General features: G+C 35.5%; 1 long non-coding RNA gene across 1 annotated transcript; it reads left to right on the top strand.

Annotated features, from left to right (window-relative positions):
* Nucleotides 1–3: 3 nt before the first annotated feature.
* On the top strand, nt 4–10,198 carry LOC109033386 (uncharacterized). The gene is made up of 4 exons (XR_011900639.1): nt 4–389; nt 2,003–3,281; nt 5,750–5,872; nt 8,111–10,198. It is a non-coding gene; the product is annotated as an uncharacterized lncRNA (long non-coding RNA).

Below are 10,198 nucleotides of genomic sequence, written 5' to 3' on the forward strand. Positions count from 1 at the left end.
CAAATACCATTGGATGAGGGACGATGACCGTCCTGCTGATGGGAGGGGTTAACCGGAAACGGAAATTTCATTTTCCACGCATATCCGCTTCCCCCGTTTCCGGTGCTTCCTCAAGGTCAAAGAACCATGTTTTGTTTACATTTCACACCACAAGTAGGTTCAATTCAATTCAAATCAAAAGTAGATTGTTCTTTCCTTCTCGTTTGATCAATGAGAGAATTTCGTTTATCTCGTTTTCTTATGTTTTCTTGGCTCAGAATCAGAGCTGTCCCGTTGTAAATTGAATTTTACAACTGTCATGCGATCATTGTTATGTTCTCCTGCAAGGTGAAGTTCAGGTGAAGCCGGATGGAGTGTTCAACTGACCCTCAGGATTATTTCTTGGATATGTAAGTAGCAAGGTAGTAAGTACATCTCTTGCAAACCTCCCTCTTTTAGATTTTAGCTCCAAACGTTTTTTTTTCGGATGTTGACCCAAGTTTGAGCCTGGTAAAGCTTTTCATGGACCATACCTACCTCAGCGATTAGGCATGGACTAGGTGAGAAATGACAAGTTTGCTGTACTGAAATGCTTGGTGTTTTTGTGATCAAGGTGGGATTTACAAGTGGAACCACCGTTATGAAAGTTTAATCACCTTTCGGATTCTTTTCCTAAGTAGAATTTTGACGGGGTCAGATGCCGGTATTTGACAGTTCTGGGACCGTTAGAATGCAGCACCTTCTTTTTGGCCTTACTCATAGTGACATTATCAAGTTCTGGCATCTTTCAGCTATCCCAACTATCAGATAGCGTCAAGAGCCTGCGCCTGATTCATCACTATTAAAAATTTAATCCCAGAGTGATTGGAGCCTATGAGTTCTTCCGTCACGAGTGCGGTAGAATGCACACTTTTGCATCGATTCTCCCTTAAAAATAAATCTTTCATATTACCCTTCAGAACTACTTGGAGCAGAGTAGCTTGTACTGATTTCCAAGGCACATCAACTATCCTTCTCCCAGTGTAGCGGATACATGTAATGAAATTATTGAAGATGCTATTTCTTCCAGCTCATCTTCGATTTTGCCTGCAGCCTGATTGTTGAAATCTTTCGTTTGTCGGGATGACATAGATGACATAGGCTAATAGGCGGAGCGTTATTGATCAGCTATGTCTTATCGCTGCTTTGTCGAGCCTTTGTCAGGTGGAATGCACTACAAACTGTCGGAAACTTAAGAGGTGCCAATAGCTTGTTGTGAGTTCAACCCGACATAAGCACAACAAAGCAGCGATAAGACATAGCGGACCAATTCAACCATTCTGCCTTTCAACCTATGTCATCTTCGTCGTCCTGACAAACAAAAAATTTCAACAATCAGGCTGCTGGTCCTGTATGATGCTTAGGTATTGTCTGCTAATAAGCTTCATGTTACCAATTTGAACGGTGAATCATTCACTGGTCCATTCTCATGGCATTTTGCCCAAATTGATTACTTTTATTAGCTCCTATCATGGGCATCAATGAAGAAGGACTCTGGCATCACCAATTTGATTCAGGGCTCTAGCAAATGGAATTTGAGTAGCTTGGCAGTGTTAACCATTTTTTTATATCGAACCATACGGGCATCCCTCCACCCTCTAAATGAGTGCCCTCAGCACCTTTTCCTAGGAGGCGAACCCAATCTAGGACCTTCTCTGCCAGCCTGTCTCCTGCCATTCTTGTTTCGTCTCCATGTTATGTAAGCTGGTCTGTTTGGCACCATGATCTCTCATACTGTTTCATTCCTGACATGATTCCTTCTAGAAACAACAGATGAAGAAGTCCATCACTGTTACCTCTAAGGTGGCATCTTGCAGTATCCTTTAAAGATACACGTAATTCCACTCGGGTGATATCTTCTACGCAGGTACTCGTTATTATGTTTCCAAGCTTCCTAAATATGTAATTAAACTTCTGAACAGCCATCATATTTCCAGAAGTTGAAGGGAAGTACCTACCTACAGAATTTTCTCTTTTTTCTCAGATCATCCTGGAAATATTTGCTGCCAGCAATCACAAATTCTTCTTCGGGCCCAGTGACTCTCTGCAGCGGAATTACTTAAGCCTACCTAATGGAAGTCCTCAAGGAAAGTTTTGCTGTCATCATTTTTTCAATTATTTCCTGTAGCAAGATACTTCTCTTATCACAGATAATATATCTCAGTAATAAAGTGTATGGCTGTGATGATGAGCATGAACTACAACCTTCAACTGCAGTTTATAGTCAAGACGAATAAAATAGACCGAAGTTCTGCCGTGCCAGGCAAGAACGCCTTAAATCCATCAAGATTTTCCCTCATTTATCGGAACTTAACACTTTAGAAAATGAAAACTGTCTCACCCGTGCATTTCAAAGTTTCAGGTTAAGTTCCTATTAGTATTCGCGAAAGAATTCTGTTAATCCATTGTCCCAAGGTACACAAGTTTTTCTGCTATGATGCATTCTTTTCAAAAAATATAAAATGGCGTTTACAGCGTTTTTGCATTGAACGGCAGAGTTTGCGAAGGACTTTTTTGCATGCATCATGAATGACAACATCTGTTGCGGTCAAATAAAATTTTCTCCTACTAGGCTTGGGATCATAAGTTCTATGACGGAAGTGTCCTGAAAAATTGAAGTGTTTGATGTATTAGGGCTTTAATAGAGCTGAACTCAGTGCGGATGAATTCTAGAAAATGTCGAGTTTTCTATTTATGCGTTTTGCCCAAGTGAAACATGGTGATGAAAAATTTTTAATATTGACTTTCCAATGGATTAGCAAGTATCAAACCACTCCAAAAATTGTATTTTTAGAAAAATCTCTCTCAAAGTTTCCTCATCAACTTAGCAGTCAATGAAGCAGTAAGTACTCAGAGTTGTCGCAATATTGTAAAATCATTCTTAAGTTTTTGTACGCTACTTCATTCTTTTCAAAATACAATGAATATTTATCAAGGTATGGATAAGGCTAGGTTCTGTCATAAGAATGTAACAAATGTCTCTTCACTTATATCCTTTTCATTTTTTGGCAGGCCAAGATGAAAGGAGGCAGAGGGGGAATGACGATATCTTGACAAATATGGCATCAGGCCAAGAGCGATGGCTATAGCTGTCAGTTACCAGTTGACTCTGCAACAAGGATGCATTTTACAACCAACGGTGAAAGGATAAAGTAAATTTTAAGATAAATTCTAAGGAAGATGTTTGAATTCTGAAGATGCTGATAACCGAAAGGAAATACAAGAAGTAAATCAGGATGTACTCAAGCTAAAATAAACCCTCAGTAAGTAAATGTCTCAAAAGTTCTCAAGTGACATAATAGAAATTTGCAAGTGTTTTGAAACAGTCATTTGCACAGATAGTTGCTTATATTAACCACAAGACAATGGTAAGAATCAGACTTCTGAATACATTTTCTTCATCAAAATTTTATGTACCTAGAATGATCAACTCATAAGTGAGATATCAACATTTGTTGTCCAAATGTTAAATCCTAAATTTGAACTTCCTGCTCTAATCAAAGTAGGTCAAATCAACCATTGAAAAGAACTTATATCGACAGTGAAACTGCAAAAATGCATATCTTGGTTGCAGTGTTTCAAAGTCTTTGTTCCTATTATATTTTTAAAAAGGAGATTAAACCAACATAATTGCTTGAAATTATCACAGAGTAATCAACATAAAGAGAAGAAAAATCACTGAAATTTTCAGGAATTGACGTTCAAGAGTTTTCCAAGAAGAAAACAAATTATGACAGGAAGTCCGCAACGCTTCAAAACCAAGATATCCATTTTTGCAGTTTCACCATCGATATGTCAGGCACATAACTAAGGCTTTGTATACACTCATTCAATACATGGCACCTCTAATCTTTTCAAAAGAGAATTTGCCATGCAAGAAAGTGTTTCCATTGTGAAACATACCAAAAGAAGTTTGGTGCTTGATTTGATCAGAGTAGACTTTGGTTTTCTGGGTGAAAAGTGTGAACTGACATAAACAAAAAGCCTCTGGTCTATCAGTTCGATAGAAAGTCTCAGTACGTAGGTACATTGTATTATACTTGCAATTGTAGTACAATGTGCAATTTGGAATTACAATTTCTGTCTTAGTTTTGAGGCAACGTTTGTACCATTAGCCACGCAAGTAGTTTTACAGATAAGCCCGAAGTTGTAGTTCCTACATGCAAAATGTAATCCAGTTTTGATAAGGAAGCACCCTATCTCGTGGTCCATAATTTGAAAGACAAGAAAATGATGAAAACAATTAGTGAACTCTTAAGCTAGATAACTGTTGAAAAACCTGTCAAAATCTAGGAAGAAGGAAACAGTTTTTGGTATTTTTTAAGGTAAAATTTGTTTTCTAAAATAGAAGCAGGGTTGCTGCCACAGGCAGGGAATACTGGGTAAAAACCCCCTCAAAAGATCTGTAATTTTTCTACACAAAATACTTAGGTATTAAAAAAATGAGTGAAAATATTCACAAAAAAAGGAGTTTTTCACCTGGAGCTTACCAGATGCACCTAAATTTTACATTTTAAAAAAAACCCGCAAGGGTTTCTTTCTTGGTGAATTTAAACGCCCTGTTTTTTCCTGAAGTTTTTGAAAAGTACTTGTTTACAAATGAAAAGCAATTTAATCAGCCAAACGCACGGGTAAATAATAACTTAATCGAGGGGAAAGCTCTACAAAATACATGCAATAGAGCAAATACAGAATAAAATTGGGACATTTCGAATTCTTTCGAACCTCAATTTCAACCGAAAAAATTTTGCAGCAAAAATGAGTTGTCGCGATACTGTTATTATGAGACTGAGCCTCAACTCTTTACTTTTTAATCTCTTGGTCACTGCCACCAGCTCGTTTAAAGGAACTGTCTCTTTGCAGCAATTTTCCTCGAATTAATCTTATAATAGGCCATTAGACCACTGCTTCCTCTTCAAAATTTTATGCAGAAAGTGATTCAAACAATTTGAAGTTCAGAAATCAACTCATGGTTAAGATGTTTTTTAACACGGATCAAATGAAATTCAGAGTATACAATTACATCATTTGTATTTTTGCCATTTAACCAATGTTAATTGTAAGCATTTAAATCTTGTTTAGGAGTTGATTTCCAGAATTTCCGTTGTGTGATTCATCTTCCTCGTGAAAATTTGAAGAGGAAACATGCTGCGCAGTGCTTCAATTCACTCCTTGTTTAGTGACCTATTCTCGACAAAAGCTTGTTTTACACTTCAAACCACCCAGCTGAAAGTGAGAGCATTTTGCATTTAAGTTTTTAACCGCCCAGCTGATAGTGAGCACTTTTTGCATTCAACTTGCCTCTGTACAAAATACAAACTATAATATCTACACAAAAGGTTGGAGATGGTTTTTTAATTATGTTTTTCTTTCAGCACAAATTATTACTATTATTATTGCTGAGATTTAAGTCATTACATCATTTTGTATGAAAGTAAAATACGGAAAATAGGGAACTATAAAGTTTCATCAGCAGTAAGCATTTGCGGATCTTTACACTTGTAAAAAATCTGGGGGTGTTATGTAACACCAGGTGCAAGTTATAAAACTTCTAAACCGTGCTAATGAATCACCAGGGAATCAACTGCTCCACATGGCAATTTTCTTGTAATATCCAGAAATGGAAAAAATGTAGGTTTGATTTTCATGTTACAAGTAACAGATGCAGTGATGTAAAATTCAAAAATACATAATTAATTAAATATACTGATTTTTTTTTTTTTTTTTATAGGATATCATTACAGTTTACTTACAAATGACCAACACAGGGGAGAAAATATTTTATCATCCGAAGCTATGGTTATCATGAACAAGAGAATGTGCAGTAAAGCTTTGTTTACTCCAACTGCAACGTGTGAGTTTTTTTTTTTTTTTTCCCCCGCATTCTCTAATTATTGATTCTTTGATTCTCTTCACGAAAGAGGAGAGTAGTTTTTCCATTAATTGGATCGGTAGGACAAGGAAATTTTATCGCCTCATAAAATATTAAAAGAGCTGAGTCCAGATTATTTGTCACAATTTTTTTCCAATTTAGGATCATGGAGAAAAGTTGCTTTGAAGTGGAGAAAATGGACCGCCTTGTGAAATCACTGTGCGGCATTTCCCATATAAACCTATGTTTTGCAACATTTCCACATATTGTTACATAACTCTTGACACCCCTTTGATTTGAAAACTAAGGACATTTTAGTTCTCAACTCACTCAGGGTGTCTACGAGTCCGGAAAGTCCGTAAATAGTACTGATTTTTTAAGAGCGGTCCGAAAGTACTGAATAAGTGCAGAAATTCTGTAAGATGGCCAGGAATTTTTCCATTTTTGTAATTTTTGTTGCATTTTTAGTAATAAATTCAAATTTTTGAAATTTATCGAATTTTGTCAATTGGGGGTACTGACTAAGTTCTGAATTTTTCTGTTCAGGAGGTACTGAATTTCTTGGGAATGTACCGAAAAAGTGCCGTATAAATACTGATTTTTGGCCAGCCTGTTATAGTAGACACCCTGTCACCAGATAGTTTTAATTTTTAAAGAAAAAATACATAAATTTAACATTTCCCGACTCCTTTCACTGACCCATTCATGTGTTTGGTTTGCTGCTGGAGCTCAGTTTTTTACCTCGAGTCAGGTGAATTAAGATTTGATAGTTTTAACTTTCTAATATACTAACTTTAATCCGTCCAGATGAATTTCGTCTGTTAGAATTGACTCTTGATAATGGCAGGAAATTTAGCACTGTATGACATGTTTCATCATCAAAATTTCACCTTTGAATACAGCAGACAAATCAAAAGTTTCCACTTTTAACTCACAAATGAGTATTAAGTGTTATCTGTACTTGACAATTTAGATTTTCCATCTGACGAAAAAACCCAAAGAATTTTAAGTTCAAATATGGGCACGAACGTAATTTCAGTGTGTCTTGCGATTGAATGATTATCTCAGAATGCTTGAGTAGTTTCAAGAGTTTGAGAAGTACTTATCATGCATCAGAAAAGGGAGGGTGTGAAACCCAATTTTGACTGTTTTCAAAACAATGGGGCTCCTCTATGCGTCAGAGACTTACAATTTAAGTATTTTCTTTTAAACATTTTTTTCGGAAAACACAATGGTGCCTCAAGTGTTCTCTGCAATCAACTCCCAAGTGCAAAAAAGCTCTTTAAGTTGAGGCCGTATGGAGGGGATCGCTTGCTGTACAGTGAGAATCCTTTTCTATATCTTGTCAACCTCTAAATGCACAGATAGGGAGCAAGTATATGGGCAGGGTTGCTGTGGTTCCAGCTCTAGAGTCCCCAAAGAAAGTGGCAACCCTGCCAATGTATTTAGTCCCTATCTGTGCATGGAGAAAAAGACTGGATGAATTTAAAAAAAATACATTTTATAAGTAGAGAGATAAATAAAATTAATTTATCAATATTTAAGTGCTACACTAATAAATTAGCACTCAAACATACAAATATTTAAGTGTAAAAGACAGCCTCGGCACAGTAAGAGGGATCCCCACTATTACAATCTTACCTTTAAGAGTCTCTGTTGAACTTGGAAGTTTGTTTCAGAGAAAAATAACGGACGTTTTTGATCAGGCAGTGTTTTCGGTACTCACAGTCAGCTCGGCCCTCTGTTATAATCCAGCAGATAATCAAGTTATTACTGTGTTTAAATTTTAAATAATAGGTAACATTCTCTCAGATTTAAATTGAAAATTAAACCCTTGTAGTAAAAGAGAAAATCCTACAGAAAATTTGTGGAAATATCATATGGAGCCTGTGAGTTTACAGACTTTTTGAATTAACTCGGATGTCCAAGACGGTGGAATTAGTAGAGTTGTGGAGAGGTCCGGTCTGCTGTCTCTGTGTAGAATGTGCTCTTACCATAAGACAATTTTGATTGTCAACTAAAATTAATTAAATGTATTGGTTTTTGCATAGTTGTAATTTCATAGTTATTTGGAAAAATAAGAATAACTATAATGCCTAAAAGTCAATTTAGAATTTATGGAATCATTACTCTGCCAGTTAGATTTTTCTTGTAAGGAAAAAAAAAATAATAATTCCTTTCTTTGTATTAATTATCCCCACTTATTTCTCTTTTTCCCAGGCTGAAGGAATGTCTTTTGCTGTCATTTTGTTGGAGAATGGTGCACTTATAAAACGACATGTATGAAACATTGGTATCCAATGAGGATTGGATTCGAAAAAACATACGGCCAGTGGCTTTCCCTGACCAAAAAATTATGGACATGGAAATTATTAGTCTCATCCGACACAGAACACAATTAACAACTAAAATTGTTTAAGTATTTTGGAACAGGCACCTTGCAGGAGTGGAATACTCACTTGCCAGAACTCCGCAAAGCGCCCTCAATTTTACTTGATACCCTCAGCTTCACTCCTGTGTCAGTTTAGATGCTAAGCCCAACCGAATATCTCTATATATCTCTATATAATCTCTCTATATGTGCCCCCTCTTTAACTATTTTTTTGTTATTTTCCCCAAATTGTTTCCAAACCATTGACCCATTGTCCCATTGGTGTATGAAGCTTAAAGTTGCTATTTTCCATCCTCTTAATGAAGACAGAGCCATAAGTTACAAAATGTGCATTTAGTTAAGGACACAATAGTGAGGAATATAATTTTTAAAACATCCCACTTTTCTTCAGAATAATGTAAGAAAATTCTCTCTCTATGGCTGTCTCTGTGAATTATCAGATAGTTTATTTGATCATGAACTGTGGTGGATTCAGAAAGTGGCTTTAGAAAGGTCCACAAGGGCCTTCCTCCCCTTTTTGAACAGTAATAAATGCTACAATTTGAAGAATTTACTCCTACAAATTGAAATTTATTGAAGCTCAACTCTGCAGCTTAAATATCATTCTTCTTCTCCTTCTAAAAACGACTCAGGCATAGCCCTATTTATCAGGCCATTTAGTATTTGGCACATTAACTCATATAAATAAATATTATAAAACTAAATATTGTCGTTCAAAATCGACAGATTTCACACATTTCAGTGAATTTCTCAAGAGCATTCGTTTCTTAAAGAAAAAGTATTAACACATGAAGAAATAAGACAAATCAATTCAGCAATCCTATCTACTTACCTCCATTATCATTATCTACTCATTTTGTAGCAGGGTGAAGAATCAGGATTTTTTCTGATCCCATATTTTTGTTCAGAAACGAAATAGATGATGACTTTGCAATCATTCGTAAAAATTCAACTTGAGACTGAAAATTCCTTTAGAGGGAGAAAAATCTTTCTGCAAAATGTAAACAGAGGGCCGTTAAAGACAGAAATGAAGAAACAGATCCCAGCTCCCGCATAAGGCACAGATTATTCATAATGTTTAAAATAAGTGTAAAACAATTAATTCATTTGTTGAGGATTTCTTCAACAGATAAAATGACCAAATAAATATAAAACGTTAGATTAGATTTATCCATAAATAGAGCAAATACTGTAAAGTTATGAGTGAGTGAAGATTAGTCAATAAAACTAATTATTTAGAATAAGCAAATCACTCATTGGCTCAGAAGGATTGTACACATAAAAGCCTCTAATAGTATGTTTCTTTTATTGACTAAAAAATCTACTTAAAGGGCGTAGCATCTAGCATGATTTTGCATTTACAGTTTTTAAAATTGGAATTTGTTGTATACTATTTTCCATGTTAAATCATTTGATGAATACCTATTTTCTAGCCATGGCCATGAAAATCATGCATCAGCTTTCAAAATATTTCTTGCTGTATTACTCTTCCAGTCATCTGCTTTTGCGTAGAGGACTTCTTCGTTTTTCTTTTTTTTTTGTTATTTTTAGCAGCTGATGTTCATTCAGACATTTTAGCTCCTTTTTGAGTCAATTTCATCATGCAGGCTCTCTGTTGTGTTTCTGTCTTTAATTAGATACCTATTTGTTACTTTTGAATAAATTGTTTTAAATAAATCGGTGTTTGAAATTCTTCAGAGCCTACCTCAATCAAATCTTCGCGTGATCGAAAACAACTATTGTCCTGTTAATGTGACCGTAAAACTAAAAAATAAAGCTTATTATAACCAAAAAGAATTTTAAAGGAACTTGTATAATTTCAATTTGCTTAAATTGTTGTATAAATTGTAAATTTGACTTGTGCCAGAGCTTTTTACTGTAGGCTGTATGCATCAATAAATTCTATCTATCTATCA

The sequence above is a fragment of the Bemisia tabaci genome, chromosome 10 (genome assembly GCF_918797505.1).
Source record: "Bemisia tabaci chromosome 10, PGI_BMITA_v3".
Taxonomy (NCBI): domain Eukaryota; kingdom Metazoa; phylum Arthropoda; class Insecta; order Hemiptera; family Aleyrodidae; genus Bemisia; species Bemisia tabaci.